This window comes from Nelusetta ayraudi, unplaced genomic scaffold (assembly GCF_046127955.1).
Source record: "Nelusetta ayraudi isolate G7.1 ecotype Tasmania unplaced genomic scaffold, CSIRO-AGI_Nayr_v1 ptg000043l, whole genome shotgun sequence".
NCBI lineage: Eukaryota > Metazoa > Chordata > Actinopteri > Tetraodontiformes > Monacanthidae > Nelusetta > Nelusetta ayraudi.
In genome coordinates, this window is record NW_027466093.1 from 102,485 (window position 1) to 116,381 (window position 13,897).

Here is a 13,897-nt window from a genome sequence, read left to right on the forward strand (position 1 = left end):
GGTCCTGGATGTTGGCTGCTGATTGGACGCGCCATGGCTAAGAAGGAGGAGCAGTCGAGCCAGCCTGACGGTCATCCCTCCTCCGCTCCCAAGTCTGCAGTTAGTCACTTCTGAAATGGTGTTAGAGCACGCAGCCGTAGGGGTGGGCTGCCATTTTCTTTGTCCCCTCTTTTCTCCTGTTTATTAAGTATGTAGGGAGGTTAGCCTTTCTGTATTTGGCTTCTCTTTCTTTCTTTAGTTAGTTCTTAAGGCGAGCTAGTTGGAGTTTGGTTTATTATTTTGGCCTGGGCCCACCCTGAAGCCTTTGCTGCCCACCGGTTAAGTTGTTTTGTTTCTTTCATTTACTGATTCATAAATGTTTTTGTTGAAAACCGCCAACTGCCGTGAGAAATTAATGAGGCTTGGGAGTGGGGGAAGGTGTCCCACACGTTGCGTCTCGGTCCCCCTCGACGGGACGTAACACAGAGTTTTCACCGTGACAGCAGGTTGAGCTCCTACCGTTTTACAAGTGACGTCGTCACGTTAGCCTGTTCCATCCCTGCTAAATTCTTTAAAGAACTACCGTTAGTAAACTTTTAAATTATAATACACTCTACACTAATTGTAATTTCCTGCCCGTGGTTCTATATTGCAACAGTTGACGGCTCATATCAGCAGATAAGCAGCAACAATCTGGGCATTGCGGGTGATTCATAAATATGCCATTTCTTATTAATTAGCCCATAAGTGTTGTACACCAGTGTGACACCAAATGCTTGTTGCTGACAGCAGTGAAGAAATGACACTCTAGTGGTTCTGCACATTAGTATAAATAGAGTGATTCTCTATCATTACATCACAGGACGGCAGCACTCTGACAGATTCCATGAACCTGGACACTGATGATCCAGACTCCGGTCCAGATGAGCCAACAGGCCACAGTGGAAACGGGTCAGAGCATGGACTGGCTGCTGAAAGGATCCAGGTAGGTGGAGCTGTCATCCCAAGTTGTGTGGTGTGGAGGATCAGGGCCAAAGTTCCAGATGCTCACAGATGTGACTCTGGATTCAGGAGGAGTGTTTGAAGGCTGGACTCCCAACAGTGATTGGCTGCTGAGGACCTCTCAATCACAATCAGTTTTTTAGTGATGTGAGATTGAAAGTGAGATTGCATTGTCCAGGCAGGAGGACAGCAGTCAGCCATGTTTCACCTCCAGTCAACACGCAGTGGTTCACATGAAGGTCCAAGAGGCCTACAGACCTACACTGAGTCTGGACGTGGCAGTACAGTTGGATCATTGTCTTTGTTGTGTTGTTTGGTCATTGTGATCCAATGTAATGTGAGAGAAGGACGAGTGCAGTTATATTGGAGTGAGTTATTTAGAGTGGAATAGAAGTTATAATGCAGAGTCTATTTTTATGAAATGTTCTATCACCTGGCATCCATCCATCCATCCATCCATCTTCTACTGCCGTATCCGGAGTCAGGTCTTGGGGGCAGCAGCCTCAGCAGAGACCCCCAGACTTCCCTGGACCCAGTCACCTCCTCCAGCTCCTCCAGTGGGACCCCAAGGCTTCCCAGTCCAGCCCAGAGACCTGGTCCCTCCAGCAGGGTCTCCTCCTGGTGGGACATGCCTGGAACACCTCCCCAGGGAGGCGTCCCAAACAAGACCCCGAGGTGCTGGAACTCCTCCCCCTGAGGCAGGGCCTCCCCACCGACCCAGAGAGGGCAAACCACCTCATATCCAGCATTGATTTATCTGTTGGTGATTAATTATAATGTATCATTTATTTTATTTAAATTATATTTGAACTGAATTGGATTTGTTTGTAAAAGTGAGATTTATTTTCATTGATTCATGTGGTTTATGTTGAGACCGAGTGGAGAAGTGGGTATGGCCTACAGAAGGTTTGAGTACACAAGTTATTCAGATATGGAGAATCCCCATGGCAGGACTTCAGGAGATATATAATCAAAGTGTTAAAGCAGCAGAAATGAAACGTCAGTTGAGGTCAAGGTTACACAGGTCAGAGGTTGTGATGGCTTTTATTGTCAGAATATTGAATCATTGAAATATAATGTTTGAGCTAGTAACAAAGTTAGGATGATATAACATAATCACATAAAATAAATGATCTGGTTTCCTTCTGATTCATTGACGTCCTTCTGAAATCTCCACACAAACATCTGGCAAGCATCAAAACCATGAATTATTTTGAGGGAAACTTCTTTTGTCTTACTTATGATTCAATTATGATTTGAGTTCCCATCACAGGTGTTGTGAATCACTTTATCTTTTCCACATGATTTCCTCATTTAAGATCATGAAGCAGAAATAAAGTCTCTTGAAAAGTATTTTTCACCTCCAAAATGAAGATGTTATAGAACTCTGAAGTGAGAGCAGAGCAGTGTGTTGTTGATGTGTGGAACCTTCATGCTGAGATGTTCCAGCCGTGGATGATGAGAGCAGAAGCAGTGGTTGTGTTGCTGCTGCCTTCACTGAGCAGCTGCTTCAAGTCCTGCTTCTTCCACTGAGGATTCAGCTCCACCAGTGGCTTCTGGGACGTCTCTCCCAGTAACCACAGCAGCTTGTAGGGAGAAGCAGTCCGCCAGCCACCAGGCTGCACTGGGGTCAAAGGTCGTGACACGCCCACACAGTGTTGGTGCTTGCAGCTTGCTGTTTGGCTCCACTGGTTGTAGTTCTGTCAGCCACAGGTAGATGGAGCGCTCCTCTTCACTCTCCTCATCCTCACCACCACCTGCAAAGATAAGAAGAGACAGCAGGAGTCAGGACTCACGGTCCTTGAACGCATCATCACAGAGACGTTGACTGTTGATGGAGATGATGGAGTGACTGGTGAGAAGAAGCAGACTCTCAGTCACATGTCAAGTGTGGAACATCAGAAGGTCATGTGACCATGGAGTGTTGGACTGATACTGAGGCCTGATGAAGATGAACTGATCAATAATTAGGTGGTGAACTGAGAGAAGAAGCAGTTTGGCAGCAGATGTTGGATGAATGAGGAGCAGCTGGACGACACCATCCTCCTCTCACACTGTGACTGGGAACACTGGACCTCTGCTGTGGGATCAACTGGCTTTGGTGCTGGAACCATCATCCACTGGTTCCAAGCCAGTACTAACCTCACACTCTCCAGTTGATGGTCACTGCTGTAGACAAGATCCATCAGTGGCTCCTTCACTGATGACTCCTTCAGGGGGTTCATATTCAGGTCCAGCTCTCTGAGGTGGGAGGGGTTGGACTTCAGAGCTGAGAGCAGCCAATTACAGCTGAGCTCTGACAAATTGCAGCCCCACAACCTGAACAGAGAATAAATGATGGAGTTTATAATGATAGAGAGTTTTTCCTGGGTGTCATCACTCTGAAAATCAAAGTGAAATGTCCACTTCAGAATCTGCAATCTGCAATCTGACCACTAGATGGGAGGATTTTACCCACTGTACCTTCAAGCACAGTTTCATTCATTACTGTCACAAACCAGTGTCTGCAAATTGAATTTCCAACAGCAGTAAAGTGAAAATCATGACGACAACAACAAGAGTGATAGAAGTTGTAGAGTGAAGAGGGTGAACTGACCTCAGAGTCTCCAGTTTACAGTCTGGACTCTGCAGAAAACCACTCAGCTCCTTAACTGATGAATCCTGAAGATAGTTCTCAGCCATGTCCAGGTGTCTGAGTTGGGAGGGGTTGGACTTCAGAGCTGAGAGCAGCCAATCACAGCTGATCTTTGACAACCTGCACCTCTCCAACCTGAATACGGAATAAATGATGGAGAGTGTCATTCACAGTTGGGTGCGCGCGCGCACGCGCGCGCGTGTGTGTGTGCGTGCGTGAGTGCGTATGTGCGCATATGTGTGTGTGTGTGTGTGTGTGTGTGTGTGTTTGTGTGTGTGTGTGTAATTTAAAACCAGTTTTACACATTTCTAATGGAATCAAAGTGAACTCCAACAAACTCAATTCAAAGTCATGACAACAATAACTGCAGCAGTTGTAGAGTGAAGAGGGTGAACTGACCTCAGAGCCTCCAGTTTACAGTCTGGACTCTGCAGAAAACCACTCAGCACCTTCACTGTTGAATCCAGAAGGCAGTTCCAACTCAGCTCCAGGTGTCTGAGTTGGGAGGGGTTGGACTTCAGAGCTGAGAGCAGCCAATCACAGCTGAGCTCTAACAAACTACATCTCCACAACCTGAATAGAGAAGAAATGATGGAGAGTTTTTCCAGGGTGTCATCACTCTGAAAATCAAAGTGAAATGTTGACTTCAGAATCTGACACTAAAGCAATCTGACATCTGACCACTAGATGGTAGGATTTTACACACTGTACCTTTCCACCCAATTTCATATGCTTCAAACACAAAGCAGTGACTGCAAATTGAATTTCCAACAGCAGTGAAGTGAAAATCATGACAACAACAACAAGAGTTATAGAAGTTGTAGAGTGAAGAGGGTGAACTGACCTCAGAGTCTCCAGTTTACAGTCTGGACCCTGCAGAAAACCACTCAGCTCCTTCACTGTTGAATCCTGAAGGTGGTTCCAACTCAGGTCCAAGTGTCTGAGGTGGGAGGGGTTGGACTTCAGAGCTGAGAGCAGCCAATCACAGCTGAGCTTTGACAAACTGCACCTCCACAACCTGAATAAAGAAGAAATGAAGGAGAGTTTATAATGATGGAGAGTTTTTCCAGGGTGTCATCACTCTGAGAATCAAAGTCAAAAGTCGACTTTAGAATCTGACACTCAACAAAGGAGAGAGGGTGAGTGAATGAGCGCTGAAATCTGACCACCAGATGGCAGGATTTTACACTCTGTACCTTTAAACCAGGGGTGCTCACACTTGTTCAACATGCGAGCTACTTTTAAAATGGTCAAGTCAAAAAGATCTACCTACTATACAATCGGTGTGTGTGTGTGTGTGTGTGTGTGTGTGTGTGTGTGTGGAACGCAGATGTTTTGCTAGCAGCATCTCCCAGGATCTCCGGTGCTTCTGCTGTGCGTGACTTTGAAGCGTATTTTCCGAGCGAGGCATCTCCGTCAGTTTACGCCAGGATTGCAGGCTCACGTGACAAGCACGGTAGTTTGGCGTGTATTTAAAGAAAACAACAGCTAAACTCTTTTTGCTGTCCCTGTCTGCTCTCATACAGAATGCAGGTATCTGAAGTATACATTGATTTTAACAATTATTATAGTTTCAGATTTAAAATGAAATCTGCTTTATGTCTCCTTTATTTGATCTGAGCGGTGCAGAAGCCGATTCGTCTCATTTACCTTTGACTGTAAAATCCAGCACATATAAAAACAAAATCCAGCACATCGTACATTATGACCAAGATCACTGAGTTCCTGCCTGAACCATTCTACCTGCTGGAAGTGACGAGGACTCCACACGATTGACCTAATGGACACCCCTGCTTCAAACCCAGTTCCACTCATTTCAAACACAAACCAGTGACTGCAAATTGAATTTCCAACAGCAGTGAAGTGAAAATCATGACGACAACAACAAGAGTGATAGAAGTTGTAGAGTGAAGAGGGTGAACTGACGTCAGAGTCTCCAGTTTACAGTCTGGACTCTGCAGAAAACCACTCAGCTCCTTCACTGATGAATCCTTAAGGTGGTTCCAACTCGGGTTCAGCTCTCTGAGGTGGGAGGGGTTGGACTTCAGAGCTGAGAGCAGCCAATCACAGCTGAGCTTTGTCAACCAGCAGTTCTCCAGCCTGAATAAAGAATCAATATTTGATTTCTTCCATGGTGTAAATGTCATATTCAGAGTCATTTCTCCCTGTTGATGATCCAGATGTGTAGCTGTTGGGATCACTGTTTCATTCAGTGACTTTCCTTGCTCCTTCAGACGTTCAATGGCCAAGTCAACAGCGCGGTTCAGTCTAAGCCAGTAGTCAAAGGCATCCTCACCCTTCCCAGGAAGAGTGGTGTAAAAGTCTGCTAATGGGAGTGGTGAACACGGAACAGAATCAAAGTGCTTCCGCAAGAGACCATAAATGGCATCGGGGTTACAGGTGATGTTAATACCACTGTTCCTGGTCCCAAACCTGACAACATCCTTTGCTTTGCCACCAAAATGAACAAGGATCTCCTCCGCTTGTTCCTCAGGTTGCAGATTCCCCCTCTTAATGAAACTCCTCATGAGCTCCTCCCACTCCTGGACGGAAACAGAGTCTGAGTTGTCTCCTCTGAAGCAGGGGGGCTCCTTCAGCTTTCGATGAGGGACATATCGCAAATGGGACACGTCAAAAGCATAGCTAGGTCGAGGGGTAGCACTATGTAAAGGGGAACTGGCTAGCATATCAGCATGGGCAGGTGAAGGGGCAGCACTGAGTAAAGGGGTAGTGACAGATGCACTGAGGTGAGAGATAATGTCCTGTGCCACCCGCTGGCTGACCTGTTGAATCAATGCATCACCCATCTGACCTACAATACTAGCAGCAATAACATCAGGGGTAGGTGCAGGGGAACACATGCTGTGCCTGTCCGGGACAGGGGAATGCGTGCCCTGGCTAGCAAGGGCATGAGGGTTTGCATCTGAGTTGGGGGGAGGGATAACACCAGTACTGAGCAAGGGGCGCCCAGGTGTACACTGATTACCCAACACTACACTACGACTCTCAAACAGTAAACTTGAAGGATGCATAAAACCCCTCCCTCTGCCAGCACCAAAAGGAGTTACAAAAACATTACCCTGAGGATTACTCATCTTTCCAAAAAGTTAACAAAACACAATACCACAAAACAAAAGGATGAAACCACAAAAGGCCTAGACTGGAAACTGAAAAAAAAAAAAAAAAATCAAATGTCTAACACTGCACAAAAGCAACACATCTGACTGACTTCAGTGACCGCAGATGAACAGCAGCAGCAGAACAGTCCCCGGGTCGCTCTGCAGCATCGGTAGCACAACAAAAGAGTCTCGATAATTGGCTCCCTAAAACTCCATTTTTATACACTGTAACATTCTTCCAGTTACACACACATACCTGAAACAGAATGGGACACAACCATAACTTGCTCCGTGAAACTTGGTCACCTCCTGCAGAGACAACGTGCTCCGTATGAGAGCTGTGTCCTGCTAATGGACATGCTAGCATGCTAATCGTTTTTAATAGCTTTAAGAAAAAACGAACTTTGCTAAAAAAAAAAAATTAAATGAAAGACACCAGCACACATTTAAACACTGAAACACAGTTAGATGAAGCATAGCTCAACTTATTGCATTAATTTCTGTCTCAGCAGGGAGGAGACCGTCTCACCTGCTTCATGCGCTTCCTCTGTACTGAGGATCGCCCAGAATGCAAAGCGCTAACTTCAAAATAAAATACAAAATAAAATAAAAATAAAATATAAAGAGCCATGGCTGTGCCCCAACCAAGTTTAACATGATTGAACACAATTTATTTTGTGTGTGTGAGAGAGAGAGAGAGAGAGAGAGAGAGAGAGAGAGAGAGAGAGAGAGAGTGGATGACGCCTTGCAGGTGCGGTCCTGGATGTTGGCTGCTGATTGGACGCGCCACGGCTGAGAAGGAGGAGCAGTCGAGCCAGCCTGACTGTCATCCCTCCTCCGCTCCCAAGTCTGCAGTTAGTCACTTCTGAAATGGTGTTAGAGCACGCAGCCGTAGGTAGTGATGGCCGATGGAGGCTTTGTTGAAGCTTCGACACTTGTTTCAAAAAATGGTTCATTACTCGAGGCTTCAATGACACAGTGCTCGAGGAGGTCATCTAGTGCTCAATAAAATGAAGTGCAATAGAAACGTGTTCATTGTTTCATAGGTTGTTTGGGATTTGATTCGCCATGCATTCTTGTTGGACAACACTACATGGTTGTACGGTTCAATGCTGACACAATAAAATAAAAATGACAAATAAAGACAATGTCTCTTTTTTGGCACGACTGATTGTAGTAGACTATAGCTCTATACTTAGCCTGACAGTTTGTGCAATGAATTATATTATATCCTAAAACAAGACTAAATAGCCCATAGTTTAAAAATATGTTCAATAGTAAGTGTTCAGTGGGTCAGATGTCAAATGTGATCTATTTAAAATGTAGAATAGATGAGCTAAATAACACATATATAATACACGTTGATGGGAATTGAACCGTCGCCTCAGTCTTGCAAGTCCAAGATTGTCATAATGTACCACAAACCCAAATCACACTCCCTTTTTTCATCGAAGCTGTTTGAGTAGCGTTAGCACACCGTGATTCCTCATCAACTACAGGCCTACACTTCAAATAATTATGAGAAAAATCCAACGTAAAGAGAGCACTTCCATTAGGAAATAGTCAACATGAAATTTCGTCTTCTACTGACACCTGCTGGTCAAATTGAATAGTTGCAAATATTGTGAAGAAGTTGTCATCTAATTCTAATCCTAAACAATATGGCCATTCGAAGTCAAGTATTAAGACAATTAATCAGGTTTGTACTGCTTGATTAAACACATTCATCCCGTTCCAGTGCACTAAAACCCACTTCCCTTCAGGACCGTGTCAGCGAAGCCAAAACTTCCTTGAGTGTCGCTGTTTCCCAGCATGGAATGCGAGCTAGCGATTCACAATACTATTTCATCACAAACATGGATGTAAAAAATAAAAAGGGACGAAAACTGAAACTTCAGGAACACCAACCAATACAATGCAATACAAGCAGAACTGGGCCGAAGTTTTATATTATGTACACCATAATACAGCCTTCTGGTGGACAAGCCATACTATTTAATCCGTGTCCTCCTATGGCACTTCCGTGGGTGGAAGGTCGTCGTAGAGGTCACGTGCTGGTTGCACGTCACTCCACCGATCACCTCGGGGAAGGTCGTTGTCGTTGCCCTTGCAGGGTACCTGATTCAGGTGAGTGGTCAGTCGTAACAAGAGAAGCTTGCTTGCAAAAATAATGCACTACAAGTGGATCTGACACTTTTTTTTTGTTTTGTATGAGCATTTAAAAAAAACAGCAACATAATAATAATATGGATTTTGACCATGTATGTTTTGGAGTTCATTGAAAGAGGTTAATATATATATGTATATATATATATATATATATGTACGTGTGTGTAACTTTAACTAACTTATCTATTTCTATCCATCTATCAAACTTAATATCTAGGGATCTATCTACTACTAACTCTCAAAAAACTAACGGACAACCAAGAGCAACAAAACCAACCTACTGCAATTCGTATATTTTAGTGTGTGTGTGTGTGGGGGGGGGGGTTAAAAGGAGCACAGTGATGGTTCCGCAGCATAAAGTGTATCTTCAGTCGTCGATTGTATGTGTGGGAGTCCCTCAGGTTCAGCCCAGCTGATTTAGTGTTCGGTGAGAGGACCCTCACTTCTGTTAAGGGGTAAGTGGCTTTCCGATGTTAAACGAGTAGAGAATAATGTGTTAGATTACGTCATTTTTTTTCCCTGAACGCTTGCATCGTGCTTGTGAAACTGCTCACCAAACTCTTGTCGCCAGCCAGTCTAAAATGAAGCGGCAGTTTGACAAGAAAGCTGTGGCTCGAGTTTTTGAGACAGGCGTTGTGTGTTGGTATTGTTGCCGTTACCCGGTTCCGGTTTGCAGGCTGGTTTTTCTGGTCCGTATGTCGTGGAGCGCAAACTTTCCGATACACATTATGTAGTGCACACTCCTGATAGAAAACGATTGTCCTGCGTCTGCCACGTCAAAATGTTGAAAAGTTACGCCCGGTTCACACTGGACGCGGAAGCGCCGCGAAGTGAAGCGCCGCGAATCGCCGAGCGCTTCCATTCAGCGCCCATGTTAATCAATCAGTGCGTTTACATGCAGAGCTTAATCGGACTAAGCAATCATTGGGTTTTCTCGTCCAATCGGAGTTCTCACCTTGGTCCCCGTATACATGCAGCTGAGAAATTCAAATTATTGACGGGTCCTCCTCCCAACACTAGGGGGTGGAGTGAGTCTTTTCAGCCGGTCAGCTGCTTTCGGTTGACATATTAAATCTATTATGATATGGAACGATAGTTCATAATGTACGTGTTACTTGCTTTGCAGATAAGGTGTACCCTATTTCTTGTGCTCCTGGTTATTTTAAAAGGCAGACAAGAACGTTTTTTGCATTTGGAGGGCTACAACAACACTTCGATTCCAATCGGAATTCTCAAACTCCAATCATAATCCAATCCAATCATAATCGGAGTAAGGTGTTTACATGCACGTGAGTTCTCCGATCATAATCGGACTAAGGCAATAGTTCGATTTTCTCTAGTGCCATGTAAACGCACTGAATGTAGTGGTTCAGACCAGACGCGAACAGGCGCGCGGCTCGTGCCATTCATTTCAATGGAAGCGGAAGCGCCGCGCCAACGAATTTCGCGAGCAAGGCTCCAACTGGTTCACACCAGACGCGAACAGCTCCGCGACGGTCGACAAGCGCTTCTGCTCAGCTGCACTCTTTTTTTCACTCCCACTTTTTCACTTTTTTTTTCCTTTAAAAAAATAAAATAAAAAAAATCATTTTCGTCATCGCCCCCCCTCGCCCCGTAGCCAGCCCGCTCCATAGCTCACTTTTGTGCGTGTGTGTGTAAATAAATAGAAACACGCACTCAGGTGTCCATCTCAAGACAAGACCTCTTTCATAATGATCATTGACCGGCATCTCTAGGATCAAACAGACGTATTTTGATCAAGTCTTCCTCTGTGTGTGTGTGTGTGTGTGTTTAATGTCTCTCGCACTCTGATACAATGTACTGACAAATATAACATACAAATATGATATATGATCAAATTTGTCATTGGGTTTTTAATTTTGAAATTCGTTTATTTAGAAAATTCACCGGATTTTCTCGTTTTTATTGAGCGACTTCCTGTACTATTGACGAGGACCGCTCGCGGCTCGCGCACGAAATAGAGCAGACGCCGAAACAACAAATGCATGCCGCGAGCCGCGCAACCACCACATTGATTAACGTGGGCGCCGAATGGAAGCGCTCGGCGGCGCTTCGCTTCCACGTCCAATGAACTGACGTTAAATGCATGGCGCGATCCGCGAGGGGAGCCGCGCGCCTGTTCGCGTCTGGTGTGAACTACTACATTGCTTAACATGGGCGCCGAATGGAAGCGCTCTGCACTTTGCGGCGCTTTGTGGCGCTTCCGCGTCCAGTGTGAACCGGGCGTTACGTCGCTAGGAAAAATGTGTCGCCTGAGCCTCCGCCCCCTCCGTGCCCATTGGCGGAGGGAGGGCTCATGAAAAAAAAAAAAAAAGAAAAAATCGGTGTTCCTTCGGCGCGCCTGGGAAACTCTGAAATTATGAATAACTTAAGCTTGTTTTTGTCCCATTTGCCTGCATTAGCCCGTCATGATATTGTTAAATTAATTGAGAGCCACCCACTATTGTTTTCTGACCACCCCCGCCATACGTCAGTTTTGCACCATGACATAGAAGTAGAGGGACATGCCACAAGTAAGCAACACGCACACAGAGTCAATTCTGGGAAGTTAAGAAAGAAGCTTTGGCTCTCCTTCTGACAATGCCCATCTTGATGTTAATTTGGGGTCAGGTTTTTACAGACTATAATGCCCTCGTGGTCCTGGATAGGATGCGCAATCAAACCAGCCGTAGATGCGGTGGTCTCTGCTCCTGCAAGACTTCAATCTCCAGATTTGCCACAGGAAGGGGGGTTGATAATGTGTTGGCAGATGCGTTATCACGTGTACATGTGGACTAGCTGTGGAATTCTTATTTCAGGGGAACTGAGGTTTTTCTTGTTTAGTTTTGTTTGTAGGTATGTTAATAGGGTTTAGTTCTTAAGAGAGGGGGTGTTATGACCCACAGGTGGGTCTAGGTGCCTCTATCTAAATAACTATTACCAATTTTAAACGTTTAGTTTTTTACTACTACACAAATGTAAAGTCAAACAACATACGCTTACAGAAACTCACACAACAAAATATGAATTAAAATGTGTAAAACAAAAAGAAAAAAAAAATCAGCATTCAGATAACAGTTTTGTCCTTTAGTGAAGATTGACAATGAGAAAAACCAAGAGCCTCATCTTTGTGCGGCTGATCCTGTTTCTTCTCTCTGTAAATATCTGCCCTGTTTTGGAGAAGATTCTCTCTGAGGGGACTGATGTTGCTACAATGCACAGTCTCCATGCCATCACATGTGTAAGGCGTCGGTAAATTGAAGCCTGCAGTTTGCAGTTGCAGCTGTTGCACGACAAAACGGGTCAACCAACCCGACAAACGAGCCGGGTGATAATCGGCTCCGATCGGCTTGCGATGGAATTGGGACACCCGGGACAACACCACCTTTTTTTTTACCTGCCGCACGGAATGACGTTGAGCGTAACGTACGCTAAATCATAATATCGCGCCAGTCAAGGTCATATCGCGGGCCTGTCCCGCTCACCAGATATCCAAGAAGGTTGGTGAGGGCTGAGCGGGCAAAACCTTTGGTGACTAAGTACCGAAGGGGTGAATTTTTTCTCTACCTTTTTGCGCCTGAGTAAAAAAAGGGGGCACAGGGACGCCTGTGCAGCTACAAGTAATAAGTCTAGACAGGGATGGGGAAGAACCAGAACAAAGTGGCTGCTGCAGTTCCCCAGGGGGGACAAATTGTGGACGACATGCGGAAAAAATACGGTCCAGATTGTCTTGATATGTTGGATGTTTGGGTTGAAAAGTATGGTTTCCCAGAGGGGGGATCACTGAGTATGGAGGAATTGAGAAACCTCCGGGATAAACTGAATATAGCCGAGGGAAAGGTTACAAAAAAGAAAAACCCAAACAGGTGGGAGATTCAAATCATCAAAGATCATGAAAGGTGTTTTTCATTCTGGAAACCTGAAGCAGAGGTCAGGGACAGGAAACAAGTAAAGAAAGGTGTGAACAGCGCTGGGCGCTGGAGCACAGGGGTGACAGAGATAACGGCAGAGGGTGCACACACTCACACACACTCCCCAGAGGAGGGAGAAAAGGAGCCACTCACACACGAGCATTCAAATGCACCAAATCGTCTGTATCCTTCTCTTACAGGCCCGAGGGACCCTCTCCTGGACATGCCTGTCTTCCCTCCTCCCGCCTGCCCTCATCCAACAAAGCTACCACCGTACAACCCTGCGCACTCCAGCATCGACGCCGCAACGTCGCCACGTTCATCAGGACTGCCGTCAACCAAACGGCCAGCCTCATCACTGCTTTCAGACAAGGGCTGCTCCCCCAGATCGCCAAAGCAGTTAACAGAAGCTGCTGCGTGGGGATTGAAGATGCCCGGCTGACAGAGGTCCGATGTCATGCAGTGCACGCTGAGAGGCTTCTGCAGGAGGCCAGCGATGCAGAGGACAAGAAGATAAAGCGTGCCTCCCTCACCATGATGAAGCACCTCAGTGACACGGCGAGACAGCCCTACAGGAACAACGACAACCGACGAAGGGCGACTAGCGGAGACAGAGGCGAAAAGGAGGCGTGCCACATCTGCGGCCGCATGGGTCACTGGGCCAGAGAATGCCCTGACAAAGGAAGACACCGCGGGCAGAACCATGCCCACCGCAGCCAAGAGAGTGATCGCGAGGACCGGAAAAGAGGATCCAGAGGGGACCAGGACGTGTTTATGTAGCATAATTGTGGCAAAGCACTGTTCCTGCTTTTGTTGTGGTTTGTGGCGTGTGTGAGAGTGATCAGTGAGCAGGGTGCAGTTACCCACTTCTACCAGTGGAGGTCGTGTTCGCCCCGGGGAATAACGCTAGAGAGGTCTCTCAAGTGGCTCGTGAGACCTATGTGGAGCGAACCGTCGTAGCGGACGTTAACGTGTGTGTTATCTGTTGTGCTTCCACAGGTGAGAAGGGGAAATGGTTGAAAATAAGAGGAAATGTATGTGTGGCTGTTTCGTAATTGAAGTCTGAGATCGAGGGTATGTGA